General features: G+C 44.6%; 1 long non-coding RNA gene across 1 annotated transcript; it reads right to left on the bottom strand.

The window, feature by feature from the left end:
- Positions 1-2,976: 2,976 nt before the first annotated feature.
- On the bottom strand, positions 2,977-7,072 carry LOC121556792. The gene is made up of 3 exons (XR_005998221.2): positions 7,006-7,072; positions 6,338-6,365; positions 2,977-3,008 (listed from the first exon to the last, which is right to left on the bottom strand). It is a non-coding gene; the product is annotated as an uncharacterized LOC121556792 (long non-coding RNA).
- Between the last annotated feature and the right edge of the window lie 13,361 nt (positions 7,073-20,433).

The raw sequence follows: 20,433 nt of genomic DNA, 5'->3' as shown, positions 1-20,433 counted from the left end.
ATTACCAATATCTGCACATACATCCACTAATAACCTGCTGACTGGTGCAATTGTGGAATTCAAAAGCTTCTTTGAAGCATTAAACTCCCAACATTACACTAAGACTACCTGTGAAATGTATAGTCACCTGTGTATCATGGACTTTGAAAATGTTTGCCAAACATCTGCAGTCTTTCCAGTTTTGGAAGCTTTCTGTCTAAATAAGGCCATCAAACGAGTGTGGCGATCAAGCTCGGCATAGAAAGTGTTAGGTAGGTTCTGGTTAGTTATCCGTTGGAACTCTGCATATACCTCCATTGAGGAAATGACAGTAACAGCAATTATTTATTTTAGGATGAATGAAATTAGGCAACATTACACACAATGTGACATACAGTAGCAAAGATAAAAACAGAAAAAAGAACCTACAAAATGAATTTATTTATTAAATTGATGATGATTTTACCTCAGACTGCATATGAAGAGCAGGCCAGAGGTCCATTAGCTCTTTCACCGGTGGGCAGGACATTACAATAGTCTGTCGTCGCAAGGCAAACGTGTTCTGCATCATCTTACTAATAAGGGGTATGTTTCTCTCGGTCTTCTTTACTTCCTCAACAATAGCCTGCCTCAAAAGGTCAAGGCTTGAGGGATCCTCTCCTTGAGGAAAGTTAGGCAGAAAGTTGACCTCTGCACACTTAGGCCTTTTGATGTTGGAGTGTGAAGGTTCATTCTCAGGGTTTTTTCGGCTTCTTTTCCCAGCATTTACAGCGACCTCCTGACATCCAGCCCTTCTCATCTTGGTCCTGTAATTGCCCATTTTAAACTTGATGCTGTTCTTCCAGCCATTCCATCCATTGTCAGATCCTGCTTCTTTTAAACAGGGGTGTTTCCTCACAAGAGCTTTAGCCACCATTGCTATCTCTTTATCACTGGGGTTAGCCTTAAAACCATACAGTGGGGAAAAAAATTATTTAGTCAGCCACCAACTGTGCAAGTTCTCCCACTTAAAAAGATGAGAGAGGGCTGTCATTTTCATCATAGGTACACGTCAACTATGACAGACAAATTGAGAGAAAAAAATCCAGAAAATCACATTGTAGGATTTTTTATGAATTTATTTGCAAATTATGGTGGAAAATAAGTATTTGGTGACCTACAAACAAGCAAGATTTCTGGCTCTCACAGACCTGTAACTTCTTCTTTAAGAGGCTCCTCTGTCCTCCACTCGTTACCTGTATTAATGGCACCTGTTTGAACTTGTTATCAGTATAAAGACAACTGTCCACAACCTCAAACAGTCACACTCCAAACTCCACTATGGCCAAGACCAAAGAGCTGTCAAAGGACACCAGAAACAAAATTGTAGACCTGCACCAGGCTGGGAAGACTGAATCTGCAATAGGTAAGCAGCTTGGTTTGAAGAAATCAACTGTGGCAGCAATTATTAGGAAATGGAAGACATACAAGACCACTGATAATCTCCCTCGAGCTGGGGCTCCACGCAAGATCTCACCCCGTGGGGTCAAAATTATCACAAGAACGGTGAGCAAAAATCCCAGAACCACACGGGGGGGACCTAGTGAATGACCTGCAGAGAGCTGGGACCAAAGTAACAAAGCCTATCATCAGTAACACACTACGCCGCCAGGGACTCAAATCCTGCAGTGCTAGACGTGTCCCCCCTGCTTAAGCCAGTACATGTCCAGGCCCGTCTGAAGTTTGCTAGAGTGCATTTGGATGATCCAGAAGAGGATTGGGAGAATGTCATATGGTCAGATGAAACCAAAATATAACTTTTTGGTAAAATCTCAACTCGTCGTGTTTGGAGAACAAAGAATGCTGAGTTGCATCCAAAGAACACCATACCTACTGTGAAGCATGGGGGTGGAAACATCATGCTTTGGGGCTGTTTTTCTGCAAAGGGACCAGGACGGCTGATCCGTGTAAAGGAAAGAATGAATGGGGACATGTATCGTGAGATTTTGAGTGAAAACCTCCTTCCATCAGCAAGGGCATTGAAGATGAAACGTGGCTGGTTCTTTCAGCATTACAATGATCCCAAACACACCGCCCGGGCAACGAAGGAGTGGCTTCGTAAGAAGCATTTCAAGGTCCTGGAGTGGCCTAGCCAGTCTCCAGATCTCAACCCCATAGAAAATCTTTGGAGGGGAGTTGAAAGTCCGTGTTGCTCAGCGACAGCCCCAAAACATCACTGCTCTAGAGGAGATCTGCATGGAGGAATGGGCCAAAATACCAGCAACAGTGTGTGAAAACCTTGTGAAGACTTACAGTAAACGTTTGACCTGTGTCATTGCCAACAAAGGGTATATAACAAAGTATTGAGAAACTTTTGTTATTGACCAAATACTTATTTTCCACCATCATTTGCAAATAAATTCATTAAAAATCCTACAATGTGATTTTCTGGATTTTTTTTTCAAATTTTGTCTGTCATAGTTGACGTGTACCTATGATGAAACTTACAGGCCTCTCTCATCTTTTTAAGTGGGAGAACTTGCACAATTGGTGGCTGACTAAATACTTTTTTTCCCCACTGTATATGGTAGATGCCAGTTTGTCTAAAATATTGTGCTTTTGGTCCCTTGACAACTGAAGAGGTCTTTCATTCTTTTCAAATTCAGCATTCCCATCTCTAAGTGTCAGCTCAACTTCAAATGCAAATTTGGGAATTTGTAAAGGACCTGGAGGCCATCTGCTCAGACGTTCTGGGGATGACACATCTGAAAGGGTATCAGTTGATGCAAGAGAACTGGAATCCTGTCTAACTGAAATATGAACACAGGCTTTTTGTGGTAACTCCTCGATGTCAAAAAGGCAAGTGAGTTTTCCATCAAAGTCTGGATCTTTGTATTGCAAACTGAAGTCACAGTCCAATTCCAGTTGTTTTTTTAAAATCTCAATCACTGCTTCAACAGAGGCTGGACGGGAGCTGAGTTTTAATTTTCTAACACGGTCTGCCTCGATGACACGAAGGATCATGTTTTGTGGGGCTTCAGCTGCCATCACTTTAATAAATGAAGAGATTTGGAGGTTAAAAACACATCAGCACACAGACATTATAGTGCATTTATAAGGCTTTCTAAATGTTTATAATCATTAATGACAACCTCCAACGTGTTCAGCATTCATAATGCTTTATACCTCCATGCCAAAGTGACAGTGTTTGAAAGAAAAATCTGAGACCTGGGTTCCACAGTACATTATAACTACCATAACATTAGCCAGTTATATTTGTGTTTTTAATGCATTATAGACATGTTCTTTAGAATGTGTTACCAAAGAGTGCAATTCCAAAATGCAGATCATGTATGTTGATTAGGGCTGTCCCGATTACCATATTTAGACAATCGATTATTCGTGGACGTAAAATCGATCTTAATCTAAGCTAACAAACGCTGCATGTCTCCAAAACTTATCAGGCAGGTTTCCAGGATGCCAAGTAGCCTACTCATTTCAATGTAACAATTGCCGATGAGAACCGGTGTCAAAAAGGAAAAACTTTTAAAAATCGATCACAGACTTCATGATCGATTACCATGGCAACGAACAAAGCTTTGAAGCTTTGATTTTTTTGGTCAGCCCTAATGTTGATTTATATAATGATTGATTATACTGAGCACATTTTCCAATAACTGAACAATTAATGATTTTATGAAGAATTACTTACCATAGAGTGGTCTTAATTTTGTCTCACTTGCATGAACCTCTTGGGAGTCAACAGCAGCAAGCCATCAATCTTGTATGCAGAGAGTGGGATTGTATAATTGAAGTCAGATTGCAGGTGGATAGACAGGCTTCCCTGTATGGCTGACAGCTCATAGGATCAAAGATGCTCTACATACCAGGAGTCATAATCACAACAGAGAAAATAAACATTGTGATTCACAAGGTAGATCTGTGTTAGTCTGCAAAATTTTGACAGTCCCCCACTGATTACAACTGACACAAACATGCCACTGGTATAGTCTGTGCCATCAATGGTCACCTTTGATGTATGATAGACAGTGTCACTAGTTGTTTGTCCTCTAATGTGAGCCTGAGCTACTTCTGGTAGAGCTGAAACCAAAACAGAGTCAAACCTTTATCTTTGCGTTTTTGGTTTGAAAAACGATGGTGAACCAAGGTGATATGCCATCATGTTTTGGTGTCTGATTGCCAGTGTCTTCAAGACATTTTTGAAGTTTTGAGCGTCATGCACCACTCTCTTGAAGAAGCGATGTTTAGCTTCAAATCGCATGGTCCAAACATGCACCAGGGGCCAAAAGCACTTAACTAAGGTGGGTTAATGCTCCACATAGTGATGTTTAGAATGAAGCCTAAACTCAGGGAAAGCCTCTTGTAGGATCTGTCTGTGGTCACTGATTTTGCAAACAAAATAGTCCAATGTTTCATCAGAAAATGATGGGCACAATGCTAATTCCACCAACTCTTTCAAGTCCATCAAAACCTCCCATGCAACATTACCCTCTGCTACTTTACTGCCTACAAGTAACGTAAGTAGTCTGAGCAGCGTGGCATTTTCATGCCCGTTGCCTCCAATTGTTTTCCGGGTCATGAATGTTTTGGGAACTGGATGAGGTTTATTTACTTTATCAGTGTGCTGATATGGGAATGATGTGATCCTTTGGTTCAAATACTCTAAAGTGAAGTGTTTAAGCCGAATCATTTCTCTAATGCAAAGAGCAAGTTCAACTGGAACGATTCCTTCCAAAAGATCGTGTAGTAGATCTGGAGGAAAACCTGTGATAGGGTGGAAGTGCTCAAGTGACTCACGGAAGACACAATCACCTTTAACCCCAAATTGGCTGCTTGAACTCTCAACTTGGAGGACATTTTGTACATGAATGTCATGACTCGCTTTGGTTCTCTGGACAAATTCCTCCTTTTTTACCTCAGTTGTTTGAAACTGTTCACTTGTGGCCATACAGAATCTGCAAACATAATCTGCTCTGAATGACTCCAAAAAGCCACCTAACCCATGTGCAGCCAGATTGTCAGCAGAAACACAGAAGCCTTTCACATTCTGACCAACAGATTCAATGAAAACACCATCCTGTTCAAGTGTGTGAACATCACGAACCAGTGGAGCAAGTACAGTGCAAGTACAGTGCATATCCATATTTCTGGAGGTCTGTCACTTTAGCTAGCATGGCCAATTGTATAGTGTGCATTGCTGATCTATACTTGGGCGGCACATTTGCTAGGACCCAGTATACAGCACAAAGTTTGTGAACTTTACGTGATGTGCCGAGAGAGTTAGTGATTTCAAGATCGTCAATACATAGCTGTATTGCTAGGTGTAGATCTTCTGTTGAGAGTAACTCATTTTCCTGGAAATGAGAGCCATCACGATATGACACATAATAACCAGGCTCAGTGTTTGGTTCTCTGATCTTGCTCAGGATATCTGTGTTTTTAAACAGCTCCTGAATCATTTGAAGGATTGGAACATACATGATGGTATGACCAGGTGCTTCTAAATGGTACTCTACTGGCATTACCAATGGATAGATAAATGTCTTCCTTCGCTTATAAGAGGACAACTCTGCACCTTTGGAGGTTGCACTGAATACAACATTAGAGTCCATGACAGCACTGACAACTTCACTGAGTGTGGAATCTGTGATATTGTGACCATGTCTCTGCAATATATCATTAATTGCATCCTTGATCAATGGCTGAGATAAAGAGAAGATCTGATTCAAGTGATCAACTATTTCTGGTGAAGCTGTGTTTGACACATGAAGGATAGCCTGCATCTTTAGAAATAAAGATGCTGCATTAAGTTTGAGCTGATTTTTTAGTTTTGAAGTATCACACTGCTCATCATCCTGCATTTCTGTGCTCTGAACTGGACACTCTTCATCCACATCAATAGTGACGTTAGAGTTGGTGGCTTGGAGATTCTGAGTATGTTCATAGACAATGTCACTACCAAAGTCTGACGCAAGACTCGCTTGATGCACTCTACTTTTACGGGAATTAAAAGAAGCGTATACATTTGTGCTATAGTTACAACCTTTGTATGGGCATACCACTGTCTCATGCTTTTTTAAGTGTGTTCTTATGTGACTGAAGAGTACAAACTCAGAAAAAGGTTGCTGAAATGTTCATAAAGGACACTTGAAAGTCACAAGTTCCTGAATCTCCTTTGCATTGCTGTTATGTTCTTGAGTATGATATCTTGACAGATGAGTACTCAGTGCACTAAGTGTCTGAAATGTGCACATGCAATCATCATGGAGGCATGGGAGTGAGCTAATTTTTGAAGTCGCTGTGCTGCAGTGTTTAAATAAATATTTTCTAGTGGTAAAAGAAGCTGAACACAACTTACAGTGCCAAGTCATATTTGTTGCAGCAACCTGAAATCACACAAAAAAAATATTATTTTACAGGACACCTGTCATGAAGTATAAACCTCAATCAGAACTATCAAAAACTGCAGTCATGTTCCTCATACTAAAAGTGTACAACAATATAGCTACACCAACATTGATTAAAACAAAGTAGATGTGTAAGATGCCTGTTAGACTATTCAAAACATTTTATTACACAAATAAGTCAAAGTTAGGTAACGTTGGGCTGGTAGCATCCATAAATTCTTATCATAGCAATAAAAAATAAAAAAATAAAAAATAACCATCTAATTCAACTTGCAGAGAATACCTTTCAGTTAGCCTAAAGCACAACACGTGGAGTTAGCTTCTGCCTTTACTCACAACACTGACACAGCTCCAGCACATATTTCAAGTTTTTATTGAGCAGTACATGATACCTTACTATCCATCGCTGCACGTTGGGCTCAACCAGTTTTTTACAACTACATTAGCCTAGCCATGTAGCCTATACAGCTAGCTAACTGGCGGGATGACATTCCATGTTAGCTTGCTAACCTAACGGTTAACCGTTTTACATTGCTAACGTGACTCACTTTGTCCGTCTTAAAAACACGTTGAATCTCCAGAAACAAACATTCAAGCAAGTTTTATGTTGACTACTTACATTCACAACTCATTTGTGCAGAGCTGAGTGTTACCCTCCGGTCTCCCGCTCTTCTCCTCGGCTCCGGTCTGCTGCCTGAAGAGGAAGTGCACGCAAATACTACAAAATAAAATATGTGAGCGCATATATGTAATTTATTAACTAGCCAACCTTGTAACAAGCAAACTATTAACAATTAATTATTTATAAACGTATATACACGTGTGTGTGTGTGTGTGTGTGTATTTTATATATACAAATCTATCTGATGCAATTGATTTATTCTCAATTCGTTCTTGATTTGATTTATTTGTTCTTTCAAAATAAGACATAAATTCATGTTTAATCCATATAGTTTTAAGTTTAAAAAATAATAATTTTAAGTAGCAGTTACATAAAAATAAAAAATGTTCATATTATTCAAAAATTACAAGTTTAATAAACTCTAAAATAAAACATTGCTACTGGCACTCAACATTTTTAAGTAAGTACAACTTTTAAGAACAAGTTTACACTACTTATTACATTTTTTGTCATTTAGCAGACGCTCTTATCCAGAGCGACTTACAGTTAGTGAGTGCATACATAATTTTTAATAACCCCCGTGGGAATCAAACCCACAACCCTGGTGTTGCAAACGCCATACTCTACCAACTGAGCTACATCCCTGCCGGCCATTCCCTCCCCTACCCTGGGCCAATTGTGCGCTGCCCCATGGGTCTCCCGGTCGCTCCCGGTCCTGGTTCAAATAGAGCCTGGATTCAAACCAGGATCTCTAGTGGCACAGATCGCACTGCGATGCAGTACCTTAGACCACTGCGCCACTCGGGAGGTACAATTAATTATTTTGAACATTCGGGTTTACAGTGTAGCCATGGTGGATTTACAGGAATAACTACCGTTGGAATAAACTCCCTTCCATGCAGTCCCATTACCCACCCACCCAAAGCTTGTGTTCGGTCTTCGCTCATGTTCCCAGCATGCCTTTAAAATCCCTTTCGCAGGATGAGACAACCCATGTCCTTGTAGGTTGACCCAGTAATTCATTGCCAGCTGCTGTCTCCTAATCTGCAATGGCACATCCCCCATCTCCACCTGTAATGCAGCCACTGGGACGTCCAAAATGCCCCACTACATAGTCCTTGCCCCTGTATGACATCTAGCCTTTCCAGTGAGGTCCGGCCTGCCGAACCATATGCTATACTTCCAAAGTCTATTACAGATTGGAACAATGCAACATATATGGTCTTCAATGAGGAACACCCAGCCCCCCACTCCTTCCCCGTCAGACAGCGCATCACATTTAGTACCTTCTTACACTTTCCCACCATTCTCTCAATGTGTTCTGCCCAGGTCAGTCTAGTATCAAAGTATACCCCAAGGAACCTGAAGGCCACCACCCTCTCCAAGTTTCTCCCATATAACCTCAAGCATACCTCATCTCCCACCTTCCTCCTGGTAAAGAACACTGTTTGAGTTTTCTCTACAGAGTACCTGAATCCCCACATGAATGCCCACCGCTATCCCTCATCAATTGCTTCCTGTACCTTCCTGACTATGTATGGCACATTTCTTCCCCTCTTCCATAAGGCACCATCATCTGCAAATAACGACCTCCCTATATCCAGCTGTACCTGAGAGTAAACATAATTGATCATGATTGAGAACAACAGAGGACAAATCACGCTCCCCTGCGGTGTACCATTATCCACCAAGTAGCTGCCTGATAAAGACTTCCCCTCTGCTCTCCAGGAAGTAAGTTAGCCTCTCCGTAATCATACATTCCATAATCTTACATACATGTGATGTTAAAGCTATTGGCCGATAACTTGTTGGCTTCGTTGGATCCTTCCCGGGCTTCCGGATTGGTACCACTACTGCCTCCTTCCAACTGCCTGGTAGTTTCCCCTCCTCCCACACTCTGTTGTACAACACCAATACCTTATCTAGTGCCTTATCACTAAGATGGGCCAACATAACATGGAACACCTCATCTTTCCCAGGTGAAGTTAACCCACCCTTACCTATTGCTCTTTTCACCTCTGCCCTGGTAAATGGTGGCCATGGTCCTTTCCAGCACTCCAGAATGCTCCTCTCTTGTGTTCTCTCTCCCTCTCTGCCACTCTGACAGATTTGCGGAGCTATGCACTTGGACAATGTAGAAAATACTAAAAAATAAATTTAAAAAAACCCTTGAATGAGTAGGTGATCTTTTGACCGGTAGTGAATGTATTGATGTTTATCTAGTATTACTATTTTTGAGCCTTTATCTGATGATTTGATGATTATGTGTGGGTTATTTTTAAGTTGTCTTTCTATGTGAGTGAGGTTATTTTTATTTTACCTTTATTTAACTAGTCAGTTAAGAAAAAAATCTTATTTACAGTACAATGACTGCCTACACCGGCCAAACCCGGACGACGCTGGGCAAATTGTGCGCCGCCCTATGGGACTCCCCATCACGTCCGGTTGTGATACAGCCTGGAATCTAACCAGGGGGTCTGTAGTGACGCCTCAAGCACTGAGATGCAGTGCCTTAGACTGCTGCGCCACTCGGGAGCAAATTTGATGCTCTCTGTCCATCTGAATTTGATAGTTGTGGAGTGTATTCTTATCTGTTCTGATTTATACCGTCTATCTGGGAGGTTTTAGGTTCCCAGATAGATGGTAAAGTAAATAGTTGGTGGTTGTCGTCTGTGTTGTAGTCAATGTCGTCCAGCAGTTTGAGTCGTCTATGATATTTGTGAGTGTCCCTTTGAAGTTCCTCCCAATCAAATTTGGTTGGGCGAGGGATGAATGTCAACCCTCTCGCCAAAAGCTGTGCCTGTGCTGTGGGGATAACCCTAACCCTAACTCTAAACTAACCCAACTCTAACCCAACCCTAACCCTACGCTGCCCTAACCTTAAACCCCTTAACCTAACCCTATCTCTAACTTCAAACCTATCTCTAACCTTAACCCTACTCCACTCTAACCCTATTTCACCCCATCCCCAACCCCCACTCTAACAGAAGGCCAGTCGGAACGGAGGATCCACTGATGCAGCAACAACACAAACAATGGACCAATCAGAAGAGCCTCTATTACCTGGAGTTCCGCCCACCAGCCCTATATAAGCAGCGCACCTCCACTCTACTCTCCTTTTTACGCTCCTCACAACTTCTTTGAGGGACGGCCAGAGAATGGATCTCTCTCCAACAACTGCGACAAAGACCGCTAGAAGACCCAGGTGCAAGCTACATTTAATCAACACTAGACCACTTCCTCGATCAGATGCAAAACAGTTTTATAATCTGTTATTGTCACGGTATATAGTGGATGTGGTGGTGAAGTCAGGCGCAGGACACAGCGGATAAGTCAAAACGACTTTACTGAGACAAAGACAATCCAAAATAAAATGGCCTCGAACACACAGGAGGCAAAGAATACGCGCAACGCGTAAAATACACTAAGTACAACATATACCGAAAAAAGACAAACGACAATGCGGACAATAACACACAACTCCAAAACATAACATAGGGAAACTTATAGGTGACATAATCAGGACAGAATACCAAACAGGTGCACTAAACTAGACATGACCAAACAAACAACGAAACATCAAACGGTGGCAGCTAGTACTCCGGGGACGACGAACGCCGAAGCCTGCCCGAACAAGGAGGAGGAGCAGCCCCGGCAGTATTCGTGACAGTACCCCCACCTTGACGCGCGGCCCCAGCCGTGCGCCGACCCCGGCCTCGGGGACAGCCAGGAGGACGCGGAGCAGGGCGCGTGGGATGGTTACGATGGAACTCCGTCAGGAGGGAGGGATCTAAGATATCCCTCCTAGGCACCCAGCACCGTTCCTCCGGACCGTACCCCTCCCACTCCACGAGATATTGTAGACCCCCCATCCGATGTCTTGAATCCACGATGGACTGGACTGAGTACGCCGGAGCCCCCTCGATGTCCAGTGGGGGCGGAGGAGTCTCTCTAATCTCACTGTCCTGGAGTGGACCAGCTACCACCGGCCTGAGGAGAGACACATGGAACGAGGGGTTAATGTGATAATCATTAGGCAGTTGTAACTTGTAGCATACCTCGTTCAATCTCCTCAGGACTTTAAATGGCCCCACAAACCGCCAACCCAGCTTCCGGCTGAGCAGGCGAAGGGGCAGGTTTCGAGTCGAGAGCCAGACTGAATCTCCAGGGGCGTATACTGGACCCTCACTGCGGTGGAGATCGGCGCACGCCTTCTGTCTACGGATAGCCCGCTGCAGATGGACGTGTGCAGCGTTCCATGTCTCCTCCGAGCGCCGAAACCACTCATCCACCGCAGGAGCCTCGATCTGGCTCTGATACCAAGGTGCCAGAACCGGCTGATACCCTAACACACATTGGAAAGGGGTCAGGTTAGTAGACGAGTGGCGAAGAGAGTTCTGGGCAATCTCTGCCCAAGGGATATAACCCGACCACTCCTCCTGCCGGTCCTGGCAATACGATCTCAGAAACCTGCCCACATCCTGGTTCACTCTCTCCACCTGCCCATTACTCTCAGGGTGAAAACCCGAGGTAAGGCTAACCGAGACCCCCAATCGTTTCATGAACGCCCTCCAGACTCTAGACATAAGCTTAAAGACAAACCGGGTCAGAAACATGTTCCACCTAGCCTGACGAGGGTTCAGTCTCCTAGCTGCCCGGATGTACTCCAGGTTACGATGGTCAGTCAGAATGAGAAAAGGGTGTTGAGCCCCCTCAAGCCAATGCCTCCACACCTTTAGGGCCTGAACTACGGCTAGCACTTCCCTGTCCCCTACGTCATAATTTTGTTCCGCCGGGCTGAGCTTTTTAGAATAAAAAGCGCAGGACCGGAGTTTAGGAGGCGTGCCTGAGCGTTGAGACAATACTGCCCCAATACCGGCCTTTGACGCGTCCACCTCCACTTGGAACGCTAAAGCGGGGTCCGGATGCGCCAGCACCGGAGCAGAGGTGAACAGGTTCTTCAGTTTATCAAACGCCCTGTCCGCCTCAGCCGACCACTGCAAACGCACCGGGCCCCCCTTCAGCAGGGAAGTGATGGGAGCTGCTACCTGTCCAAAACCCCGGATAAACCTCCGGTAGTAATTGGCAAAACCCAAAAACCATTGCACCTCTTTAACAGTGGTTGGAGTCTGCCAATTACGCACGGCTGACACTCGGTCAATCTCCATCTCCACCCCTGACACGGACAACCGATGACCCAAGAAGGAGATGGACTCATGGAAAAACAGACATTTCTCTGCCTTGACATACAAGTCATGCTCCAACAGCCTACCCAACACTCGGCGTACTAGGGCTACATGCTCGGCTCGTGTAGACGAGTACACTAGAATGTCGTCAATGTACACGACCACACCCTGCCCATGCAAGTCCCGGAAGATCTCGTCCACAAAGGATTGGAAGACTGAAGGAGCATTCATTAACCCATATGGCATGACGAGATACTCATAATGACCCGAGGTGGTACTAAATGCTGTCTTCCATTCATCTCCCTCCCTAATGCGCACCAAGTTGTAAGCGCTCCTGAGATCCAGTTTTGTGAAGAAACGCGCTCCGCGTAAGGATTCCGTCATACTCGCAATCAGAGGAAGAGGATAACTGTATTTAACTGTGATCTGATTGAGATTACGGTAATCAATACACGGCGCAACCCTCCATCCTTTTTCTTCACAAAAAGAAACTCGAGGACACAGGGGAAGTGGAGGGCCGTATGTATCCCTGTCTCAGAGACTCGGCTATGTATGTCTCCATAGCCGCCGTCTCCTCTTGAGACAAGGGATACACATGGCTCCGCGGAAGTGCCGCACCCGCCAGGAGATCTATCGCACAATCCCCCCGTCTATGAGGTGGCAAACGCGTCGCCCTAGTTTTGCTGAACACGAGTGCCAAATCCTCATACTCGGGGGGAATGTGCATTGCGGGCACCTGGTTCGGACTCTCCACCGTGGTCGCCCCTACGGAAACACCTAAACATCGCCCGACACACTGGTTAGACCACTCCTTGAGAGCCCTCTGTTGCCACGAAATGGTGGGATCATGGGCGATTAACCAAGGAAGCCCCAGTACCATGGGATACGCAGGAGAGTCGATCAGATACAACTGAATAATCTCTTCATGACCCCCCTGCGTCCTCATCTTAAGTGGCGCTGTGACCTCCCTAATCAACCCAGATCCCAACGGACGGCTATCTAGGGCATGGATAGGGAAGGGTGCATCAACGGGCAGGAGGGAAATCCCTAACTTCACAGAAAAATTACGATCAATGAAATTCCCAGCTGCGCCTGAATCGACTAGCGCCTTATGCTGGGACTGAGATGCAACCTGAGGAAATACTACAGGTATACAAAAGTGAACAACAGAGAGCTCTGGGTGAGGTGGGCGCCTACTCACCTGGAATGACTCCCCAGTGCGCGACCTGCTGCCTCGAACCCCTGGAGACCCTCCCCAGCACCTAGCCGCAGTGTGTCCTCTACGGCCACAGTTGGTGCAGGGGACGGCCTCCCTCGGTATCTCCCTCCTCCTCTCTCTAGCGCCAGCACCCCCGAGCTCCATAGGGCTCGGCTCGGAGGTGCTGGGGGATGGAATGGACGGCCCCAACTCTGGACGTCCGCGGGTGGCCAGCAGGGTATCCAGACGGATTGACATGTCCACCAGCTGGTCGAAGGTGAGATTGGTGTCCCTGCAGGCCAACTCTCGTCGAACGTCCTCACGCAGGCTACACCGATAGTGGTCGATGAGGGCCCTCTCATTCCACCCCGCATCCGCCGCTAGAGTCCGGAAATCCAGGGCAAACTCCTGTGCGCTCCTCTTCCCCTGTCGAAGGTGGAACAGACGCTCTCCCGCCGCTTTACCCTCAGGGGGATGATCGAACACAGCCCTGAAGCGGCGGGAGAACTCCGCGTAGCTGATGGTGGCGGCGTCTATTCCCCTCCATTCGGCATTGGCCCACTCCAACGCCTTGCCGGAGAGACAGGAGATGAGGGCGGAAACGCTCTCGTATCCCGAGGGCGCCGGGTGTATGGTTGCCAGGTAGAGCTCCACTTGAAGGAGGAACACCTGACACCCGGCTGCGGTTCCATCATATGCCCTCGGGAGCGAGAGCCGAATGCCACTGGACTCCGGAGCTGGTATGGTGGGGCTGGCCGATGGTGGTGGTAAGGTAGGAGGAGGTGTGGGCAAACCTCCTCTCTCCCATCGGCGCAGGGTGTCCGTGACCTCCTGCATGGCGGATCCGAGTGGTGGATCCTGGTGTCCTGGTAGCTGACCCGATCCTCCAGCGACTCGGTTCCCGCCGCTGCTCCTGCTAACTCCATTGTAAAGGTGTGTTATTCTGTCACGGTATATAGTGGATGTGGTGGTGAAGTCAGGCGCAGGACACAGCGGATAAGTCAAAACGACTTTACTGAGACAAAGACAATCCAAAATAAAATGGCCTCGAACACACAGGAGGCAACGAATATGCGCAACGCGTAAAATACACTAAGCACAACATATACCGAAAAAAGACAAACGACAATGCGGACAATAACACACAACTCCAAAACATAACACAGGGAAACTTATAGGTGACATAATCAGGGCAGAATACGAAACAGGTGCACTAAACTAGACATGACCAAACAAACATCGAAACATCAAACGGTGGCAGCTAGTACTCCGGGGACGACAAACGCCGAAGCCTGCCCGAACAAGGAGGAGGAGCAGCCCCGGCAGTATTCGTGACAGTTATGATGAGTTTCTAGGGTATCAAGTGATTACGAATGTAAGGATGTACTTAGACACTTTTGATGGGGAGTTCATATTAGATAATTAATATGGTACCATAGTTAGTTATAACAGAAGGACAGAGCTTTGCCTCTACCATCTCCTAACTCCAGAACAATGATCCACTCTCTCTATATATACACTCTGTTACAAGTCTCTCCACGAACATCTGGTAATCATCATGGTCACTCCCATTCTTTGATGTTATTACTCTTTACCCCAAGTCAGTATATCCTGTCCATCAATCATGCTATCATAAACATCAGTAATCTCCTTTGACAAAACAGAATGAAGCCACTTATCTAGTAACTCTAACCTGGTCCCCACGATACTATGACATGACATCATTACATAACCTAAACCTAAATTGAATTGGACACCAGGAGCTTAAGGACCATGTCCTGGACACATTGAACGTGTAATGTAATTGCACCATCATTTTGGGAATATAGGCCTCCTGACAACATTTTTGAGTTAGCCTCCATCCTCACCCTGTCACCGTTCAAATAGGTTTGGCCCTAACCAATTGGGGCATTCCTACACTTAGCAATCTGTATTATTCTCACTGTTAGGCTGCCTACATAATGCCAAAGAGTAAGCATGTCTACCACCTAAACACCACACACACTGACAGAGTACAACGTTATAGAGGGCCAGATCAGAGTCAGCACACAAGTCATTGCAGAGAACAGTACATCAGCACAATTAACTCTGTCTAATGGGTGACTATAGGGAGGATATGGATGATTTTCTAGTACATATGTTGTAGAATTAAACACCTATATGCCTTAAATGCTTATGGATTGAGAACCAGTTGAAGGGTTAAAACAGAGCAGAGACATTTCTTTAGTGCAAATGCTGTGCTTTCCCTGCAGCTGGTCTGGGTATGTCAATGACATGTGATGGAGATACAACTCCTCATGGTGGCTGTGTGGAGATTGGAGTAACAATGGAACTAGTGTTATCATTTGTTTGTGCTTATGACCTGACACATAGCCACATGCACATAATCTCAAGGGTCCTGGGAGGATGCTTTTTGGGATTGGCTTAAATGTATGTGGTTGAGAATGGGTTATGGCCATGACATGTTTAAACCATGTTTAAGTATTAATTGATATGTTTTAAAATGTGTTATGAAATGATAAAGGTAAAACCGAAGGAACATGATTGATACTTTGTACTTCAGATGTATGTCTGGATAGTGAATATAGTCAATACAGAGTGTGATTGTTCTTTAAGGTACGTATGTGTATAATATTTTGAGTCACGCCACTAATAAGAGACAGAAGCCCCACTTAGAGAAATGCACATAGCCTCGTGAGTAGCCAATATCTGATACTGAAAGATGTTATTCATTCACATAGAGAGGAGAAACTATGTATGTTGTATAAGCATGACTATGCATTTATGTCTGTATAAAAGGAGAGCTCCGGGTCAGGGCAAGCAGTTGTTCCATGGAGCAAGCTCGGCTTTGTTACGCAATAAAGTCTCATTTGAGAGATATTTTTGAGTCAAATATTTATACGACAAGGACAAATTGTGTAAGGCATAAACATTTGACAAAAGAGTAGAGGGCATGAGAACACCTCAGCAACCATTTCCCACACCTTTTCATTTATTATCTACATGATGTGGCTGGTGTGTGTTGTGGGAGGAGACAATAGGAGACAAGTAAGATGACAAGGCATATGAGGAGAACAAACAATAGGCAGGAAGAGGGACTGACTTAGACCTCACTAGCCACACCTTTCCTAACCATTCCATTTCCCTCGTTTCAAAATTATGTGTATGGTGTGTCTTAGAAGTTAGGCCTACTAACAATGATATTCAGATGCACCAGTTAACCCTGCTGTGGAAAACAATTTTATGCTGTGCAACGAACAGGCAGATTCCACCCAACATGCCAAAATCTATTCCCGTTGGAGCACTGCTTTTAACACTGCCTGGAGGTGTACCTTGAGACCATGAGCTCCCTTAACACCACAATATTATAACACAGGCAGATGACTGAGTATATTACAGTATAGATTGCTATGAAAGAAAGAGATATCGTGGACGTAGGTCGGGGTGCCTTGTAAGGATCCGACGGCGAGCGAGTAAACTGCCTCTCCCATCAATCCTATTAGCCAATCTTCAATCATTTGAGAATAAATTGGATGACCTAAGATTACGGTTATCCTACCAACAGGACATTAAAAACTGTAATATCTTATGTTTCACCGAGTCGTGGCTGAACGACGACATGGACAACATACAGCTAGCGGGCTATATGAATGTGCTCAGTATTAGTACTGTAAGTAGAGGTTATCATGACGGCATGTTCTCTCAAAGCAAACAGGGAGCAAAGTTCAAAGCCAAGCCAATTAGCAGTTCATCATGCGTTGCTTTGTAAACGTCTAATGACTTCAAGTTAATTAATACGAGTCATTCAACAGAAGAGTCATTGTCTGTTCTTTTGAGTTTTGATGTTGAGTCTTTGCCTACAAAGTAATGTTAGGATATATAAGTTATCCTGTAAGAGCTTTTGTGCCGAATACATTACGTTGTTACAGGTGTCAAGCTTATGGGTATGTGGCAGCAGTGTGTAGGAGGAAGAAGTTTGCAGAAGGGAATGAGACAAAGGAATATGTAGCTTTGGGGAAAGTAGTGGTATGTGTTAATTGTAGGGGTGCCCATGGGGCTGGGGATCAGAAATGTCCCGTAACGAGAGATGCAGGTTGAATTTCCAGGGTTTGAGTAGTGAAGAAGTTGTCATATGCTGAGGCAGTGAAGAAAGTAGAGGAAGATGGGTCAAGGGGGAGGGATCCTGAGAGGTGTGGTGTGAGTTGTAGAGCTGTACCAGTACAGAGGGATAGGCCAATAAGTGATATATATTTCAGTAAGATTGGATTTTTAGCGTTTATAGCAATGGTTATTAATTGCACTGCAGGGATGGAATGTAAGTCGAAGAAAATGGAGGTTGTGGTGGAAGCTGCAGAGAGGTATTTGGGTGTGCGAGACTTGACATCAGAAGAGTTACTGGGAGTGTTAAGTGGTGATGTCCCAAAATGTCAGGTTGAGGGCATGAGGTAGGAATGAATATATTTAAATAGTGGAGAAGGGTGATGTTAATTATTAATAATAATTTTGAATTTGTTAGAGTAGTGTTAAATGGTAGGGTATTTCTTTATTTTATTTTATTTTTCAAGCAAAATATAAGGGAGTTGTACTCCAGTCTAGTAGGTGGCGGTAATGCAAGAAATTGGATGCCAACCGCCATTAAACCTCATTGAAGTAGAAGAAGTCCGGCAGCCTGCTACTCAGGAAACAGCACTTGAATGACCAGTGCTCGAAAAAGACGCTTTGCCATGGGAAACACAATTCACTTGAATCACGTCATAGTGTACCTGCCTGAGAAACTGCAAGAAAGGTATGTTAGCTTGTTTGACTAACGTTGGCTAGCTAACTACATAAGCTAGCTATGACCTAAAAACTCTACTAACATAATTTAGATCTATAATATTGCTGCCACAGTTGTGACGGCAATTAGCAATCCAATATCCACAAGTACGTTGATGATAGATACATGGTTAACTAACGTTACTAGTGTAGCAAGTTAGCTAGCTAACTTAGTTTGTTTGGAACTGTATCAAGTGCAAGCAAGATGGCTTCATGAATCTGTCTTCAATTTGATGTCTGTTTTGGATGACTTTATTTAAATATTTCCAGCCACAGCAGCAAAAGAGAAAGGGGGAGCAGGGACAATAGTGTCAGGTAACATTAACGTAGCTAGCTAACATCGAATCAGCCTGAATTAAATGAAACTCTTTTTTTTTTTTAGGGGGTAGATCAGCTTTAATATTTCAGATAGATTGTAACTTCCATCAATGTAATTGTCTGCATCACTTCCAATCCCCCATATGTTTTTTTTTTCTCGCAAATATATATATATATAAATATATATATAGATACACTGCTCAAAAAAATATAAAGGGAACACTTAAACAACACAATGTAACTCCAAGTCAATCACACTTCTGTGAAATCAAACTGTCCACTTAGGAAACAACACTGATTGACAATAAATTTCACATGCTGATGTGCAAATGGAATAGACAACAGGTGGAAATTATAGGCAATTAGCAAGACACTCCAATAAAGGAGTGGTTCTGCAGGTGGTGACCACAGACCACTTCTCAGTTCCTATGCTTCCTGGCTGATGTTTTGGTCACTTTTGAATGCTGGCGGTACTTTCACTCTAGTGGTAGCATGAGACGGAGTCTACAACCCATGCAAGTGGCTCAGGTAGTGCAGCTCATCCAGGATGGCACATCAATGCGAGCTGTGGCAAGAAGGTTTGCTGTGTCTGTCAGCGTAGTGTCCAGAGCATGGAGGCGCTACCAGGAGACAGGCCAGTACATCAGGAGACGTGGAGGAGGCCGTAGGAGGGCAACAACCCAGCAGCAGGACCGCTACCTCCGCCTTTGTGCAAGGAGGAGCACTGCCAGAGCCCTGCAAAATGACCTCCAGCAGGCCACAAATGTGCACGTCTGATCAAACGGTCAGAAACAGACTCTATGAGGGTGGTATGAGGGCCCAACGTCCACAGGTGGGGGTTGTGCTTACAGCCCAACACCGTGCAGGATGCTTGACATTTGCCAGAGAACACCAATATTAGCAAATTCGCCACTGGCGCACTGTGCTCTTCACGGATGAAAGCAGGTTCACACTGAGCACATGTGACAGAGTCTGGAGACGCCGTGGAGAACGTTCTGCTGCCTGCAACATCCTCCAGCATGACCGGTTTAGCGGTGGGTCAGTCATGGTGTGGGGTGGCATTTCTTTGGGGGGCCGCACAGCCCTCCATGTGCTCACCAGAGGTAGCCTGACTGCCATTAAGTACTGAGATGAGATCCTCAGACCCCTTGTGAGACCATATGCTGGTGCGGTTGGCCCTGGGTTCCTCCTAATGCAAGACAATGCTAGACCTCATGTGGCTGGAGTGTGTCAGCAGTTCCTGCAAGAGGAAGGCATTGATGCTATGGACTGGCCCGCCCGTTCCCCAGACCTGAATCCAATTGAGCACATCTGGGACATCATGTCTCGCTCCATCCACCAACGCCACGTTGCACCACAGACTGTCCAGGAGTTGGCGGATGCTTTAGTCCAGGTCTGGGAGGAGATCCCTCAGGAGATCATCCGCCACCTCATCAGGAGCATGCCCAGGCGTTGTAGGGAGGTCATACAGGCACGTGGCGGCCACACACACTACGGAGCCTCATTTTGACTTGTTTTAAGGCCATTACATCAAAGTTGGATCAGCCTGTAGTGTGGTTTTCCACTTTAATTTTGAGGGTGACTCCAAATCCAGACCAGAATTTTTGTGTGATTTTGTTTTCAGCACATTCAACTATGTATAGAAAAAAGTATTTAATAAGATTATTTCATTCATTCAGATCTAGGATGTGTTGTTTAAGTTTTCCCTTTATTGTTTTGAGCAGTGTACAGTGGGGAAAAAAAGTATTTAGTCAGCCACCAATTGTGCAAGTTCTCCCACTTAAAAAGATGAGAGAGGCCTGTAATTTTCATCATAGGTACACGTCAACTATGACAGACAAAATGAGATTTTTTTTCTCCAGAAAATCACATTGTAGGATTTTTTATGAATTTATTTGCAAATTATGG

This window comes from Coregonus clupeaformis, unplaced genomic scaffold (assembly GCF_020615455.1).
Source record: "Coregonus clupeaformis isolate EN_2021a unplaced genomic scaffold, ASM2061545v1 scaf0142, whole genome shotgun sequence".
In the NCBI taxonomy this organism is placed as follows: domain Eukaryota; kingdom Metazoa; phylum Chordata; class Actinopteri; order Salmoniformes; family Salmonidae; genus Coregonus; species Coregonus clupeaformis.
Note: the sequence above shows the minus strand (reverse complement) of the source record. Positions and strands in the feature narration are given on the sequence as shown.